We start from the raw sequence: 15,869 nt of genomic DNA, 5'->3' as shown, positions 1-15,869 counted from the left end.
GAAAAGTTAGAAATTTGCGTGAGTCCTAAAAAGGAGCATGTAGATGCAGAAAATACACGAAAAATTTGAAAAATTTATGTCACTCCTGAAAAAGGGAGTATAGATGCGGAAATAAGGATGAAAAAATAGTGTGAATATACGTGATTGTTCCCCAACTCAATACTGAGGTCCTCATAATGTTTTTAGAGAATTTTTTTTAGTGCTCCAGGCGCTAATCCATGGTTTAATATACACGAAAAATTGATTTTGCACGACTCAGAAAAAGGTTTGTAGATGCGGAAAAAGGGTGAAAATGGTGTGAGCATACGCAATAGTTCCCAACTCAATATGGAAGTCCCCATAAAGTTCTTAAAGAAATTTTTTAGGTGCTCCAAACGCCTGATCTATGGGCTACTATACAAAAAAAATGTTCGAATTCTAAAAAGGGCATGTAGATGCGGTAATAGGGGTGAAAAATGGTGTGAGTATACGTATGGTTCCCCAACTCAATAAATGGGTCCTCATAAAGTTTTTTGAGATTTTTTTTGGATGTTCGTGGGCTATATCCATAGGTTAATACACACGAAAAAGTTAAAAATTTGTGTGATTCCTAAATAAGGGCTTGTAGATGCAATAATGGGGGTTAAAAAATGGTGTGAGTATACATGATGGTTACCCAACTCAATGCGGAGAACTTATAAAGTTTTGTTAAAAAAAATTGTGTACTCTAGGCGTCAAATCTATGGGCTAATACACATGAAAAAGTTAGAAATTTGCGTGATTTCTAAAAAATGACCAGTAGAGCGAAAATGGGGTGAAGAGTTGTGAGAGAATACGTGATGATTCTCCAAGTCAAACAAAGATATTTATGAAGTTTTTGGAGAAAAACATTTTGGGTGCTCCGAGCACCAGATCTATGGGTTAATACGCATGAAAAAAACTGTGAAATTTACGCGATTTCTTAATAAAGGCATGTAAATGCGGAAACACGACTGAAAAAAATGGTGTGAGTGTACGTGATAGTTCACAAATCATTTTGGAGATCCTCATAAAAAATTTTGAGAAACTTTTTTGGGTGCTCCAAGCGCCAGATCTATGGGCTAATACACACAAATAATTGAAGAATTTGGGCGATTACTAAAAAAATACATGTATATGCACAAATGGGGTGAAAAAAAGATGTGTGTATACGTGATGGTTTCCCAAGTCAAAAAGGAGATCCTCATAGAGTTTAGAGAAAAACATTTTAGGTGTCTCGATGCCAGATTTGTGGGTTAATACACATGAAAAAGAGTAATTTGCGTGTTTCATAAAAAAATGGCATGTAGAAAATGGTTCGCCAACTCAATATGGAGGTCCTCAATATTTTTTTGAGAAAAAAGTTTTTGAGTGATCTGGGAGCCAGATCCATGGGTTAATATACACACGAAAATTTAAGAAATTTGTGTGATTCATTGAAAATGGATTATGGATGCGGAAATCGGCATGTAAAATGATGCGAGTATACGTGATGGTTCCCTAACTAAATACGGAGGTCCTCATAATTCTTTTAGAGTAAAAAAATTTGGATGCTCCGGACGTCAAATATATGGGATAATACACATGAAAAAGTTAGAAATTCGGGCTATTCCCAAAAGGGCCTGTAGATGCGGAAATATGGATGAAATGATGGTGTGAGTATATGTGATAATTTCCTAACGCAATACGGAGGTCCTCATAAAGGTTTTTTAGAAAAAAACATTAGGTGCCTCAAGGCGCCCGATCCATAGTCTAATACATACACAAAAATTAAAGAATTTCAGTGAATTCTAAAAAGGGCATGTAGATGCAAAAATAGAGTGAAAAAAATGGTGTGAGTATACGTGATGGTTCTTCAAGTCAATACGGCGGTCCTCATAAAGTTTTTTGAAAAAAAAATCGGGTGCTCCACGTGCAAGATTCATGGATTAATACACACGAAAAATTAAGAAATTTGCAGGATTCCTAAAATTAGGACATGCAGATGCGAAATATGAATAAAATAAATAGCATAAATATAAGTAAAAGTTCTCCAACTCAATACGGAGGTCCTCAAAAAGTCTTTTGAGAAAAATATTTTGGGTGCTTTGAATGCTAGATCTATGGGCAAATATACACGAAAAAGTAACAAATTTGTTCGATTCCTAAAAAATAGATTTTAGATGCGGAAATGGGAGTGAAAAAACGATGTGAATATATGTGATGGTTCTCCAAGTCAATACGGAAATACTCATAAAGTTCACTGAGAAAATTAATTTGGGTGCTGTAGGCGTCAAATCAGTGGGCTAATACACAGGAAAAAGTTAGAAATTTGCGCGATTCGTAAAAAAGAACCAGTATTGCGAAAATGGAGTGGAAAAATGGTGTGACTATACGTGATAGTTTCCCAAGTAAATAAAGAGGTCCTCATAAAAATTTTTGAGAAAAAATATAATGTGATCTAGGCGCCATATTCATGGACTAATATACACGAAAAATTGAGAATTTTCACAATTTCTCAAGATGGACCTGTATATGCGGAAGTTGGGGTTAAAAAAATTGGTTAAAAAAATGTTGTGAGTTTACGTTTGTGGCTCACAAATTCAATACAGAGATCCTAATAATTTTTTTTTAAAAAAATTAGGATTCTCTAGGTATCAAATTGATGGGCTAATACACACGAATAATTGAGAAATTTGAGTGATTCCTAAAAATGGGCTTGTAGGTGTGAAAATGAGGGTGAAAAAATTGGTGTGAGTATACGTGATGGTTCTGCAACTCATTACGAAATTCCTCATAAAGTTTTTGAGGAAAATAATATAGTTGCTCTGGGTGCCAAATCTATAGGCTAATACACACGAAAAATTGAGAAATCTGTGTGGTTCATAGAAAAGAACCTGTAAATTAAAAAATGGGGTGAAAAAAATGATTTGAGTAAACGAGATGGCTCCCCAACTCAATATGGAGGTCCACAAAAGTTTTTTGAGAAATTTTTTTTGGGTGATCCGGGCGCCAGATCTATGGGCTAATACAACGAAAATTTAAGAAATTTGTGTGATTCATTAAAAATGGATTTTAGATGCGAAAATCAGTGTAAAAATGATGTTAGTATATGTGATGGTTCCCCAACTAAATACGGAGGTCCTCATAATGTTTTTTGAGTACAAAAATTTGGATGCTCTGGATTCCAAATATGTGGGCTAATACACATGAAAAAGTTAGAAATTTGCGATATTCCCAAAAAAAGACAAGTAGATGTGAAAATGGGGTGAAAAAATGGCGTGAGTATACGTTCCTATTCCCTAGGTCAATAAGGAGTTCCTCATAAATTTTATTTAGAAAAGAAAAGAATGCTCCAGGAGTCAGATCCCTGAACTAAAACACACGAAAAATTGAGGTATTTTCATGATTTCTAAAAGGGCCCGTAGATGCGGAAATATGGATGAAATGATGGTATGAGTATATTGATAATTTTCCAACGCAATACGGAGGTCCTCATAAAGGTTTTTTAGAAAAAAACATTAGGTGCCTCAAGGCATCCGATCCGTAGTCTAATACACACACAAAAATTAAGGAATTTGAGTGAATTCTAAAAAGTGCATGTAGATGCAAAAATGGAGTGAAAAAATTGTGTGAGTATACATTACGGTTTCCCAAGTCAATACGGAGGTCATCATAATTTTTTTTTAAAAAAAATTGGGTGCTCCACGTGTCAGATTCATGAGTTAATTAATACACACGAAAAATTGAGTAATTTGCATGAGTCCTTAAAAAAGGACTTGCAGATATGAAATATGAATAAAATAAATAGTGTGAAAATAAGTAAATGTTCTGCAACTCAATATGGAGGTCCTCATTAAGTTTTTTGAAAAGAAAATTGTGAGTGCTTCGGGTGTCAGATACATGGTTTAATACACACAAAAAATTAGAAAATTTGTGTGATTGCTAAAAAAAGACATATAGATGCGGAATTGGGGTGACAACAATGTTGTGAGTGCACGTTTATGGTTCACCAATTCAATAAATAGATCCTAATAAATAAATGAAAAAAAAGGATTCTCTAGGTGTCAAATTGATGGGCTAATACACACGAATAATTGAGAAATTTACGTGATTTCTAAAAGTGGCTTGTAGCTGTTAAAATGAAGGTGAAAATGGTGTGAGTATACGTGATTGTTCCCCAACTCATCACGGAAGTACTCATAAAGTTGTTGAGGAAAAAAATATAGGTGTTCTGGGTTCCAAATAATACACACGAAAAATTGAAAAATTTGTATGATTAATAGAAAAGGGCCTGTAAATGTAGAAATGGGGTGAAAAAATGATTTGAGTATACGAGATGGTTCCCCAACTCAATATGGAGGTCCTCAAAAGTTTTTTGATAAAAAAGTTTTGAGTGATCCGGGCGCCAGATCCATGGGCTAATACACACGAAAATTTAAGAAATTTGAGTGATTCATTAAAAATGGATTATGGATGCGGAAATCGGCCTGAAAAATGATGTGAGTATACGTGATGGTTTCCCAACTAAATACGGAGGTCCTGATATTAATTTTTTGAGTAAAAAAATTTGGATGCTCTGGACGCCAAATATATGGGCTAATACAGATGAAAAAGTTAGAAATTTGCGCTATTCCCAAAAAAAGATCAGTACATGTGGAAATAAGGGTGAAAAAATGACGTGAATATACGTGCCTATTGCCTAAGTCAATAAGGAGTTCCTCACAAAGTTTTTTTAGAAAAAAAAAAGAATGCTTCAGGCGACAGATCCCTGAACTAATACACACGAAAAATTAAGGCATTTATACGGTTTCTAAAAGGGCCTGTAGATGTAAAAATATGGGTGAAATAATGGTGTGAGTATATGTGATAATTTCATAACGCAACGCAGAGGTCCTCATAAAGGTTTTTTAGAAAAAAACATTCGGTGCCTCAAGGAGCCCGATCCATAGTCTAATACACAAAATTAAGGAATTTGAGTGAATTCTAAAAAGGGCATGTAGATGCAAAAATGGAGTGAAAAAAATGGCGTGAGTATACATTATGGTTCACCAAGTCAAAACGGAGGTCCTCTTAAAGTTTTTTGAAAAAAAATTGGGTGCTCCACGTGCCAAATTCATGAATTAATACAGACGTAAAATTGAGCAATTTGCATGATTCCTAAAAAAGGAACATGCAGATGTGAAATATGAATAAAATAAATAGTGTGAATATAAGTAAAGTTCTTAAACTCAATATAGAGGTCCTCATAAACTTTATTGAGAAAAATATTTTGGGTGCTTTGGGTCAGGTCTATGGGCTAATATACACGAAAAAGTAGCTAATTTGTTCGATTCCTAAAAAATAGATTATAGATGCTAAAATGGGGGTGAAAAAAATAGTGTGAATATATGTGATGGTTCTCCAAGTAAATACGGAGATACTCATAAAGTTCATTGAGAAAAATAATTTGGGTGCTCTAGGCGTCAAATCTGTGGGCTAATACACATGAAAAAGTTAAAAATATGCGCGATTCTTAAAAAAGAATCAGTAAATGCTAAAATGGGATTGAAAAAATAGTATCAGTATGGTTGATGGTTCCTCAAGTATATACTGAGGTTCTAATAAAATATTTTGAGAAAAAAAATAGATGTGATTTAGGCGCCATATTCATGGGCTAATACACACGAAAAATTGAGGAATTTTCACGATTTCTTAAGATAGACCTGTATATGCAGAAATTGGGCTGAAAAAAATTGGTGTTGGTAGATGTGATGGTTCTTCAACTCAATATGGAGTTCCTTATTATGTTTTTCAAAAGAAAATTGTGGGTGCTTTCAGGTGTCAGATCTATGGACTAATATACACGAAAACTTGGGAAATTTATGTGATTCCGAAAAAAGGGCATAAAGATACAGAAATGGGGTGACAAAAATGTTGTGAGAACACGTTTATGTTTCACCAATTTAATACAGAGATCCTAATAAAAAAATAAAAAATAGAATTCTCTCGGTGTCAAAATGATGGGCTAAACACACGAATAATTGAGAAATTTGCGTGATCCCTAAAAATGGCTTGTAGGCGTGAAAATAAGGGTGAAAAAAATGATGTGAGTATACATGATGGTTCCCAACTCATCACGGAATTCCTCATAAAGTTTTTGAGGAAAAAAAATACGTGATCTGGGTGCCAAATCTATACGCTAATACACACGAAAAATTGAGAAATTTTTGTGATTCATAGTAAAGAGCCTGTAAATGCAGAAATGGGGTGAAAAAAATGATTTGAGTATACGAGATAGTTCCCCAACTCAATATTAAGGTCCTCAAAAGTTGTTTGAGAAAAAAGTTTTTTAAGAAATTTGTGTGATTCATTAAAAATGAATTATAGATGTGAAAATTGGCGCGAAAAATTATGTGAGTATACGTGAAGGTTCCCCAACTCAATACGGAGGTCCTCGTAATAATTTTTTGAGTAAAAAAATTTGGATGTTCTGGCGCCAAATATATGTGCTAATTAATACACATGAAAAAGTTAGAAACTTGCGGTATTTTCAAAAAAATACCAGTTTATATGAAAATGGTGGTGAAAAAAATAGCGTGAGCATACGTGACTATTCCCAAGTCAAATAAGAAGTTCCTCATAAAGTTTTTTTAGAAAAAAAAATGAATACTCTGGGCGCCAGATCTCTGAACTAATACTCATGCATTTGCATGATTCCTAAACGGGCCTGTAGATACGGAAATATGGATGATTTAATGGTGTGAGTATATGTGATAATTTCCCAACTCAATATGGAGGTCCTTATAAAGGTTTTTTAGAAAAAAAATTAAGTGATCAAGGTGCCCGATCCATTGTCTAATACACACACAAAAATTAAGGATTTGAGTGAATTCAAAAAAGGGCATGTAGATGCAAAAATGGAGTGAAAAAAATGGTGTGAGTATACGTGATGGTTCTCCTAGTCAATACGGAGGTCTTCATAAAGTTTTTTGAAAGAAACAATTGGGTGCTCCACGTGACAGATTCATGGGTTAATACACATGAAAAATTGAGCAATTTGCACAATTTCTAAAAAAAGAATATGCAGATGCGAAAGATGAATAAAATAAATAGTATGAATATATGTAAAAGTTCTCCAACTCAATACGGAGGTCCTAATATACTTTTTTGAGAAAAATATTTTGGGTGCTTTGGATGTCAGATCTATGGGCTAATATACACGAAAAAGTTACAAATTTGTTCGATTCCTAAAAAATGGATTAAGATGTAGAAATGGGGGTCAAAAAATGGTGTGAACATATGTGATGGTTCTCCAAGTCAATACGGAGATATTCATAAATTTCACTGAAAAAATTAATTTGGGTGCTCTAGGCGTCAAATATGTGGGCTAATACACATGAAAAGTTACAAATTTGCGCGATTCGTAAAAATGAACCAGTAAATGCGAAAAATGGAGTGAAAAAATGGTGTGACTATACATGATAGTTTCCCAAGTAAATAAAGAGGTCCTCATAAAAATTTTGATATAAAATATAATGTGATCCAGGCGCCATATTTATTGGCTAATACACACAAAAAATTGAGAATTTTCACGATTTCTTAAGATGGACCTGTAAATGCGAAAATTGGGGTGAAAAAAGTTTGTGTTAGTAGATGGGATGGTTCTCCAACTCAATATGGAGGTCATCATTAAGTTTTTTGAAAAGAAAATTGTTGGTGCTTCGAGTGTCAAATCCCTGCCTAATACACACAAAAATTGGAAAGTTTGTGTGATCCTAAAAAAAGGACATATAGACACGGACATGGGGTAACAAAAATGTTATGAGTATACGTTTGTGGTTCACCAACTAAATAAAGAGATCCTAATAAAAAAAATAGGATTCTCTAGGTGTCAAATTGATGGGCTAATACAAACGAATAATTGAGAAATTTGCGTGATTCCTAAAAATGGCTTTTAGGTGTTAAAATGAGGGTGAAAAAAAAGGAGTGAGTATACGTGATGGTTTCCTAACTCATTACGGAAGTCCTCATAAAGTTTTTAAGGAAAAAAATATACGTGCTCTGAGTGTCAAATCTATACGCTAATACAAACGAAAAATTGAGAAATTTGTGTGATTAATAGAAAAGGGCTTGTAAATGCAGAAATGACGGTGAAAAATATGATTTGAGTATACGGGATAGTTCCCCGACTCAATATGGAGGTCCTCAAAAGTTCAAAAAAAAAATTTGGTGATCTGGACGCCAGATCCATGGGCTAATACACACGAAAATTTAAGAAATTTTTGTGATTCATTTAAAAATGAATTATAAATTTGAAAATAGGTGTGAAAAATGATGCGAGTATACGTGATGGTTCACCAACTCAATATGGACGTCCTCATAAATTTTTTTGAGTAAAAAAACTTGGATGCTCTGTACGCCAAATATTGAGCTAATACACATGAAAAAATTAGAAATTTGCGCTATTTCCAAAAAAGGACAAGTAGATGTGAAAATGGGGTGAAAAAAATGGCGTGAGTATACGTGACTATTCCCCAAGTCAAATAAGGAGTTCCTCATTAGTTTTTTTTAGAAAAAAAAATGAATGCTCCAGGCGCCAAATCCTTGAACTTATACACCAGAAAATTGAGGCATTTGCACGATTCCTAAAAGGGCCTTTAGATGCGGAAATATGGATGAAATAACGTTGTGAGTATATGTGATAATTCCCCAAATCAATACTGAGGTCCTCATGAAGGTTGTTAGAAAAAAACATTAGCTGATCAAGGCGCCCGATCCATAGTATAATACACACAAATATTAAGAATTTGAGTGAATTCTAAAAAGGACATATAGATGCAAAAATGTAGTGAAAAAATAATGTGAGTATACGTGATGACTCTCCTAGTATATACGGAAGTCTTCATAAAGTTTTTTGAAAAAAAGTATTGGGGCTCCACGTGCCAGATTCATAGGTTAATACACACGAAAAATTGAGCAATTTGCACGATTTCTTAAAAAAGGACATGCAGATGCGAAACATGAATAAAATAAATAGTGTCAATATAAGTAAAAGTTTTCCAACTCGGTACGGAGTTCCTCATAATGTTTTTTGAGAAAAAAATATTTTGGGTGCTTGGATGCCAAATCTAAGGGCTAATATACACGAAAAAGTAACAAATTTATTCGATTCCTAACAAATGGATTATAGATGCAAAAATGTGGGTGAAAAAAATGGTGTGATTATATGTTATGATTGTCCAAGTCAATACCGTGATAGTCATAAAGTTTACGAATTTGCGCAATTTGTAAAAAAGAACTAGTAAATGCGAAAATGAGGTGGAAAATGGTGTGACTATACGTGATAGTTTCCCAAGTAAATAAAGAGGTCCTCATAAAAAATTTTGAGAAAAAATATAATGTGATCTAAGCGTCATATTCATGGGCTAATGTACACGAAAAATTGAGAATTTTCACGATTTCTTAAGATAGACCTGTATATGCGGAAATTGGGGTGAAAAAAATTGGTGTTAGTAGATGTGATGGTTCTCCAACTCAATATGGAGGTCCTTATTGAGTTTATTGAAAAGAAAATTGTGGGTGCTTCGGGTGTCAGATCCTTGGGGTAATACACACGAAAAAATGGGAAATTTGTGTGATTCCTAAATAAAGGAAATATAGATGCGGAAATGGGGTGACAAAATTGTTATGAGTATACGTTTATGGTTCACCAATTCAATAAAGAGATCCTAATTAAAAATAAAAAAATAGGATTCTCTAGGTGTTAAATTGATGGGCTAATACATACGAATATTGAGAATTTTGCGTGATTCCTAAAAATGAGGTTGGCAAAAATGGTGTGAGTATACGTGATGGTTCTCCAACACATTGAGGAAGTCCTCATAAAGTTTTTGAGGAAAAAAATATAGGTGCTCTGGGTGCCAAATCTATAGGCTAATACACACAAAAATTGAGAAATTTGTGCGATTCATAGAAAAGGGCATGTAATGCAGAAATGGGGTGAAAAAATTGATTTGAGTATACAAGATAGTTCCCCAAATCAATATGGAGGTCCTCAAAAGTTTTTTTGAGAAAAACTTTTGGGTTATCCGGGCGTCAGATTAATGGGCTAATATACACCAAAATTTATGAAATTTTGTGATTCATTAAAAATGGATTATAGATGCGAAAATCGACGTGAAAAATGATGTGAGTATACGTGATGATTCCTCAATTCAATACGAAGGTTATCATAATTTTTTTGAGTAAAAAAATTTACATGCTCTGGACGCCAAATATATGGACTAATACACATGAAAAAAATTAGAAATTTGCGTTATTCTAAAAAAAAAAACCAACAAATGTAAAATGTGGTGAAAAAAATAAAGTGAGTATACGTGACTATTCCCCAAGTCAAATAAGGAGTTTCTCATAAAGTTTTTTTAGAAAAAAAAAATGAATATCTAGGCGCCAGATCCCTGAACTAATAGACATGATTCCTAAAAGGGCATGTAGGTGCAGAAATATGGATGAAATAATGGTGTGAGTATATGTGATAATTTCCCACCTCAATACGGAGGTCCTCATAAAGTTTTTGGAAAAAAAATTGGGATCTCCACGTGCCAGATTCATGGGTTAATATACACGAAAAATTAAAAAATTTGCACGAATCCTAAAAAAAGGACATGCATATGCGAAATATGAATAAAATAAATAGTGTGAATGTAAGTAAAAGTTCTCCAATTCAATATGGAGGTCCTCATAAAGTTTTTTGAGAAAAATATTTTGGGTGCTTTGGATGCCAGATTTATGGGCTAATATACACGAAAAAGTAAAAAATTTGTTCGATTCCTAAAAAATGTTGAGTATATGTGATGGTTCTCCAGGTCAATACGGAGATACTCATCAAGTTCACTGAGAAAAATAATTTGAATGCTCTAGGTGTCAAATCTGTAGACTAATACACATGAAAAAATTAGAAATTTACGTAATTCGTAAAAAAGAACCAGTAAATGCGAAAATATGGTGGAAAAATGGTGTGATTATACGTGATAGTTTCCCAAGTAAATAATGATGTCCTCATAAAAAATTTTGAGAAAATTTTTTATGTGATCTAGGCGGCATATTCATGGGCTAATACACACGAAAAATTAAGGAATTTCTACGATTTCTTAAGATGGACCTGTTTATGCAGAAATTGGGGTGAAAAAGTTGGTGTTAGTAGATGTGATGGTTCTCCAATTCAATATGGAGGTTCTCATTAAGTTTTTTGAAAAGAAAATTGTAGGTGCTTCGGGTGTCAGATCCATGCGCTAATACACACGAAAAATTAAGAAATTTATGTGATTCCTAAAAAAAGGACATATTGATGCAGAAATGGGGTGAAAAAAATGTTGTGAGTATACGTTTATGGTTCACCAATTCAATACAGAGATCCTAATAAAAAAAATTGAATTCTCTAGGTGTCAAATTGATGGGCTAATACACACGAATAATTGAGAAATTTGCGTGATTGCTAAAAACGGGCATGCTGGTGTGAAAATGAGGGTGAAAAAATGGTGTGAGTATACAAGATGGTTCCCCAACTCATTACGGAAGTCCTCATAAAGTTTTTGAGGAAAAAAATATAGGTGCTCTGGGTGCCAAATCTATAGGCTAATACACACGAAAAATTAATAAATTTGTGTGATTCATAGAAAAGGACCTGTAAATACAGAAATGGGGTGAAAAAATAATTTTGAGTATATGAGATAGTTCCCCAACTAAATATGGAGGTCCTCAAAAGTTTTTGAGAAAATTTTTTTTGGTGACATAGGCATATACACGAAAATTTAAGAAATTTGTGCGATTCATTAAAAATGGATTATAGATGCGAAATTTGTCGTGAAAAATGATGTGAATATACGTGATGGTTCCCCAACTCAATACGGAGGTCCTCATAATTTTTTTTTGTGTAAAAGAATTTAGATTCTCCGGACGCCAAATATATGATCTAATACACATGAAAAATTAGAAATTTGCGCTATTTCCGAAAAAAGACCAGTAGATGTGGAAATGGGGTGAAAAATGACATGAGTATATGTGACTTTTGTCCAAGTCAATAAGGAGTTCCTTATAAAGTTTTTTGAAAACAAAATTGGGTGCTCCACGTGCCAGACTCATGGGTTAGTACATACGAAAAATTGAGAAATTTGCATGATTTCTAACAAAAGGACATGCAGATGCGAAATATGAATAAAATAAACAGTGCGAATATACGTAAAAATTTTCCAACTCAATACGGAGGTCCTTATAAAGTTTTTTGAGAAAAATATTTTGGGTGCTTTGGATGTCAGATCTATGGGCTATATATACGAAAAAGTAATAAATTTGTTCGATTCCTACAAAATGGATTATAGATGCGAAAATGGGGGTGAAAAAAATTGTGTGAGTATACCTAATTGTTCCACAATTCAATACGGAGGTTCTCATAAAGTTTTTTGGAAAAAAAATTGGGTGCTCTGGGCGCCATATTCATGGGCTAATACACAAGAAAATTTGATCAATTTGCGATATTTCAAAAAAATGGTGGTTATGTGGATATAGTGGTATAAAATGGTGTGCGCATACGTGATGGTTACCTTACTCAATTTGTAGGTCCTAATAATGTTTTTTGAGAAAAAAAATTGGGATGCCCCGGACGCTAGATCCATAGGCTAATATACATGAAAAATTAAGAAACTTATGTGATTCCTAAAAATGGCATGTAGATACGGAAAAGGGGGTGAAAAAATGGTATGAGCATACGTGATGGTTCCCCAACTAATAACAAATGTCCTAATAATATTTTTTGGAAAAAAAATTAGGTACTGCGGACGTTAGATTCATGGGCTAATACACATGAAAAATTAGGAAATTTATGTGATTCCTAAAATAAGCTTGTAGATGCGAAAATAATGGTTAAAAAAATATTGTGAGTATACGTGATGGTTCACCAATTCAATACAGAGATCCTAACAAAAAAAATTTAAAAAAAATAAATTCTCTATGCGTCAAATTGATGGGCTAATACACACGAATAATGGAGAAATTTGCGTGATTCCTCAAATGGGCTTGTAGATTTGAAAATAAGGGTGAAAAAAGTGTGAGTATACGTGATAGTTCTCCAACTCATTACGGAAGTCCTCATAAATTTTTTGAGGAAAAAGATATAGGTGCTCTGGGTGCCAAATCTATAGGCTAATACACACGAAAAATTGAGGAATTTGTGTGATTCATAGAAAAGGGCTTGTAATTGCAGAAATGGGGTGAAAAAATGATTTGAGTATACGAGATGGTTCCCCAACTCAATATGGAGGTTCTTAAAAGTTTTTTGAGGAAAAAGTTTTGGGTGATCCGGGCGCCAGATCCATGGGCTAATACACACGAAAATTTAAAAAATTTGTGTGATTCATTAAATGGGTTATAGATGCGGAAATTGGCGTGAAAAATAATGTCAGTATACGTGATGGTTCCTCAACTCAATACGGAGGTCTTCATAATTTTTTTTAGAGTAAAAAAATTTGGATGCTCTGGACGTCAAATATATGGGCTAATACACATGAAAAAGTTAGAAATTTGCGCTATTCTCGAAAAAAGACCAGTAGATGTGAAAATGAGGGTGAAAAAAATGGTGTGAGTATACGTGACTATTCGCCAAGTCAATAAGGAGTTCCTCATAAAGTTTTTTTAGAAAAAAAATGAATGCTCCAGGCGCCAGATCCCTGAACTAATACACACAAAAAATTGAGGCAATTTGCACGATTTTTAACAGGGCATGTAGATGCGGAAATATGGGTGAAATAATGGTGTGAGTATATGTAATATTCCCCAACTCAATACGGAGGTCCTCATAAAGATTTTCTAGAAAAAAACATTACGTGCTCAAGGCGCCCGATTCATAGTCTAATACACACGAAAAAATTAAGGAATTTGAGTAAATTCTAAAAAGGGCATGTAGATGCGAAAATGGAGTAAAAAAATTGTGTGAGTATACGTGATGGTTCTCCAAGTCAATACGGAGGTCCTCATAAAGTTTTTGAAAAAAAAATTGGGTGCTCCATGTGCCAGATTCATGGGTTAATACAAACAAAAAATTAAGCAATTGCACGATTCCTAAAAAAAGGACTTGCATAAGCGAAATATGAATAAAATAAATAGTGTGAATGTAAGTAAAAGTTCTCCAACTCAATACGGAGGTCCTCATAAAGTTTTTTGAGAAAAAAATATTTTGGGTGCTTTGGATGCCAGATCTATGGGCTAACATACACGAAAAAGTAAAAAATTTGTTCGATTCCTAAAAAATGAATTATAGATACGAAAATGGCGGTGAAAAAAATGGTATGAGTATATGTTATGGTTGTCCAAGTCAATACAGAGATAGTCATAATGTTCACTGAGAAAAATAATTTTGGCGCTCTAGGCGTCAAATCTGTAGGCTAATACACATGAAAAAGTTAAAAATTTACGCGATTTGTAAAAAAAACCAGTAAATGCGATAATGGGGTGGAAAAATGGTGTGACTATACGTGATAGTTTTCCAAGTAAATAATGAGGTCCTCATAAAAACTTTTGAGAAAAATTTAATGTGATCCAGGCGGGCATATTCATGAGCTAATACACACGAAAAATTGAGAAATTTCCATGATTTCTTAAGATGGAGCTGTATATGCAGAAATTGGGGTGAAAAAAATTGGTGTTAGTAAGTGTGATGGTTCTCCGACTCAATATGGAGGTCCTCATCAAGTTTTTTGAAAAGAAAATTATGGATGTTTCGGGTATCAGTCCATGGGCTAATACACACAAAAATTGAAGAATTTGTGTGATTTCTAAAAAAAGGAAATATAGATGAGGAAATGGGTGACAAAAATGTTGTGAGTATACGTTTATGGTTCACCAATTCAATAAAGAAATCCTAATAAAAAAATGAAAAAAATAGGATTCTCTAGGTGTCAAATTAATGGGCTAATACACACGAAAAATTGAGAAATTCGCGTGATTCCTAAAAATGGCTTGTAAGTGTTAAAATGAGGGTGAAAAATGGTGTGAGTATAAATTATGGTTCTCTAACTTATCACGGAAGTCCTCATAAAGTTTTTAAGAAAAAAAATTTACGTGCTCTGAGTGGCAGATCCATGGGCTAATATACACGAAAAATTAAGAAATGTGTGTGATTCATTAAAAATGGATTATAGATGCGGAATTTGTCGTGAAAAATGATGTGAATATACGTGATGGTTTCCCAACTCAATACGGAGGTCCTCATAATTATTTTTTGAGTAAAAAAATTTAGATTCTCTGGACACCAAATATATATCTAATACACATGAAAAATTAGAAATTTGCGCTATTTCAAAAAAAAAAGACCAGTAGATAAAAAAATGTAGTAAAAAAAATAATGTGAGTATACGTGATGGTTCTCCTAGTCAATACGGATGTCTTCATAAAGTTTTTTGGAAAAAAAAATTGGGGCTCCACGTGCCAGATTCATAGGTTAATACACACGAAAAATTGAGCAATTTGCACGATTTCTTAAAAAAGGACATGCAGATGCAAAATATGAATAAAATAAATAGTGTCAATATAAGTAAAAGTTCTCCAACTCAATACGGAGGTCCTCATAAAGTTTTTTGAGAAAAATATTTTGGGTGCTTTGGATGTCAGATCTATGGGCTAATATACACGAAAAAGTAATAAATTTGTTCGATTCCTACAAAATGGATTATAGATGCGAAAATGGGGGTGAAAAAAATGGTGTGAGTATACCTAATTGTTTCACAATTCAATACAGAGGTTCTCATAAAGTTTTTGAAAAAAAATTGGGTGCTCTGGGCGCCATATTCATGGGCTAATACACTAGAAAATTTGATCAATTTGCGAGATTCCAAAAAAAAGGTCTGTAGATGTGGATATAG

Source organism: Solanum pennellii, chromosome 5 (assembly GCF_001406875.1).
Source record: "Solanum pennellii chromosome 5, SPENNV200".
NCBI lineage: Eukaryota > Viridiplantae > Streptophyta > Magnoliopsida > Solanales > Solanaceae > Solanum > Solanum pennellii.
The sequence above is the reverse complement of the archived record's forward strand: the minus strand, read 5'-3'. Positions refer to the sequence as shown.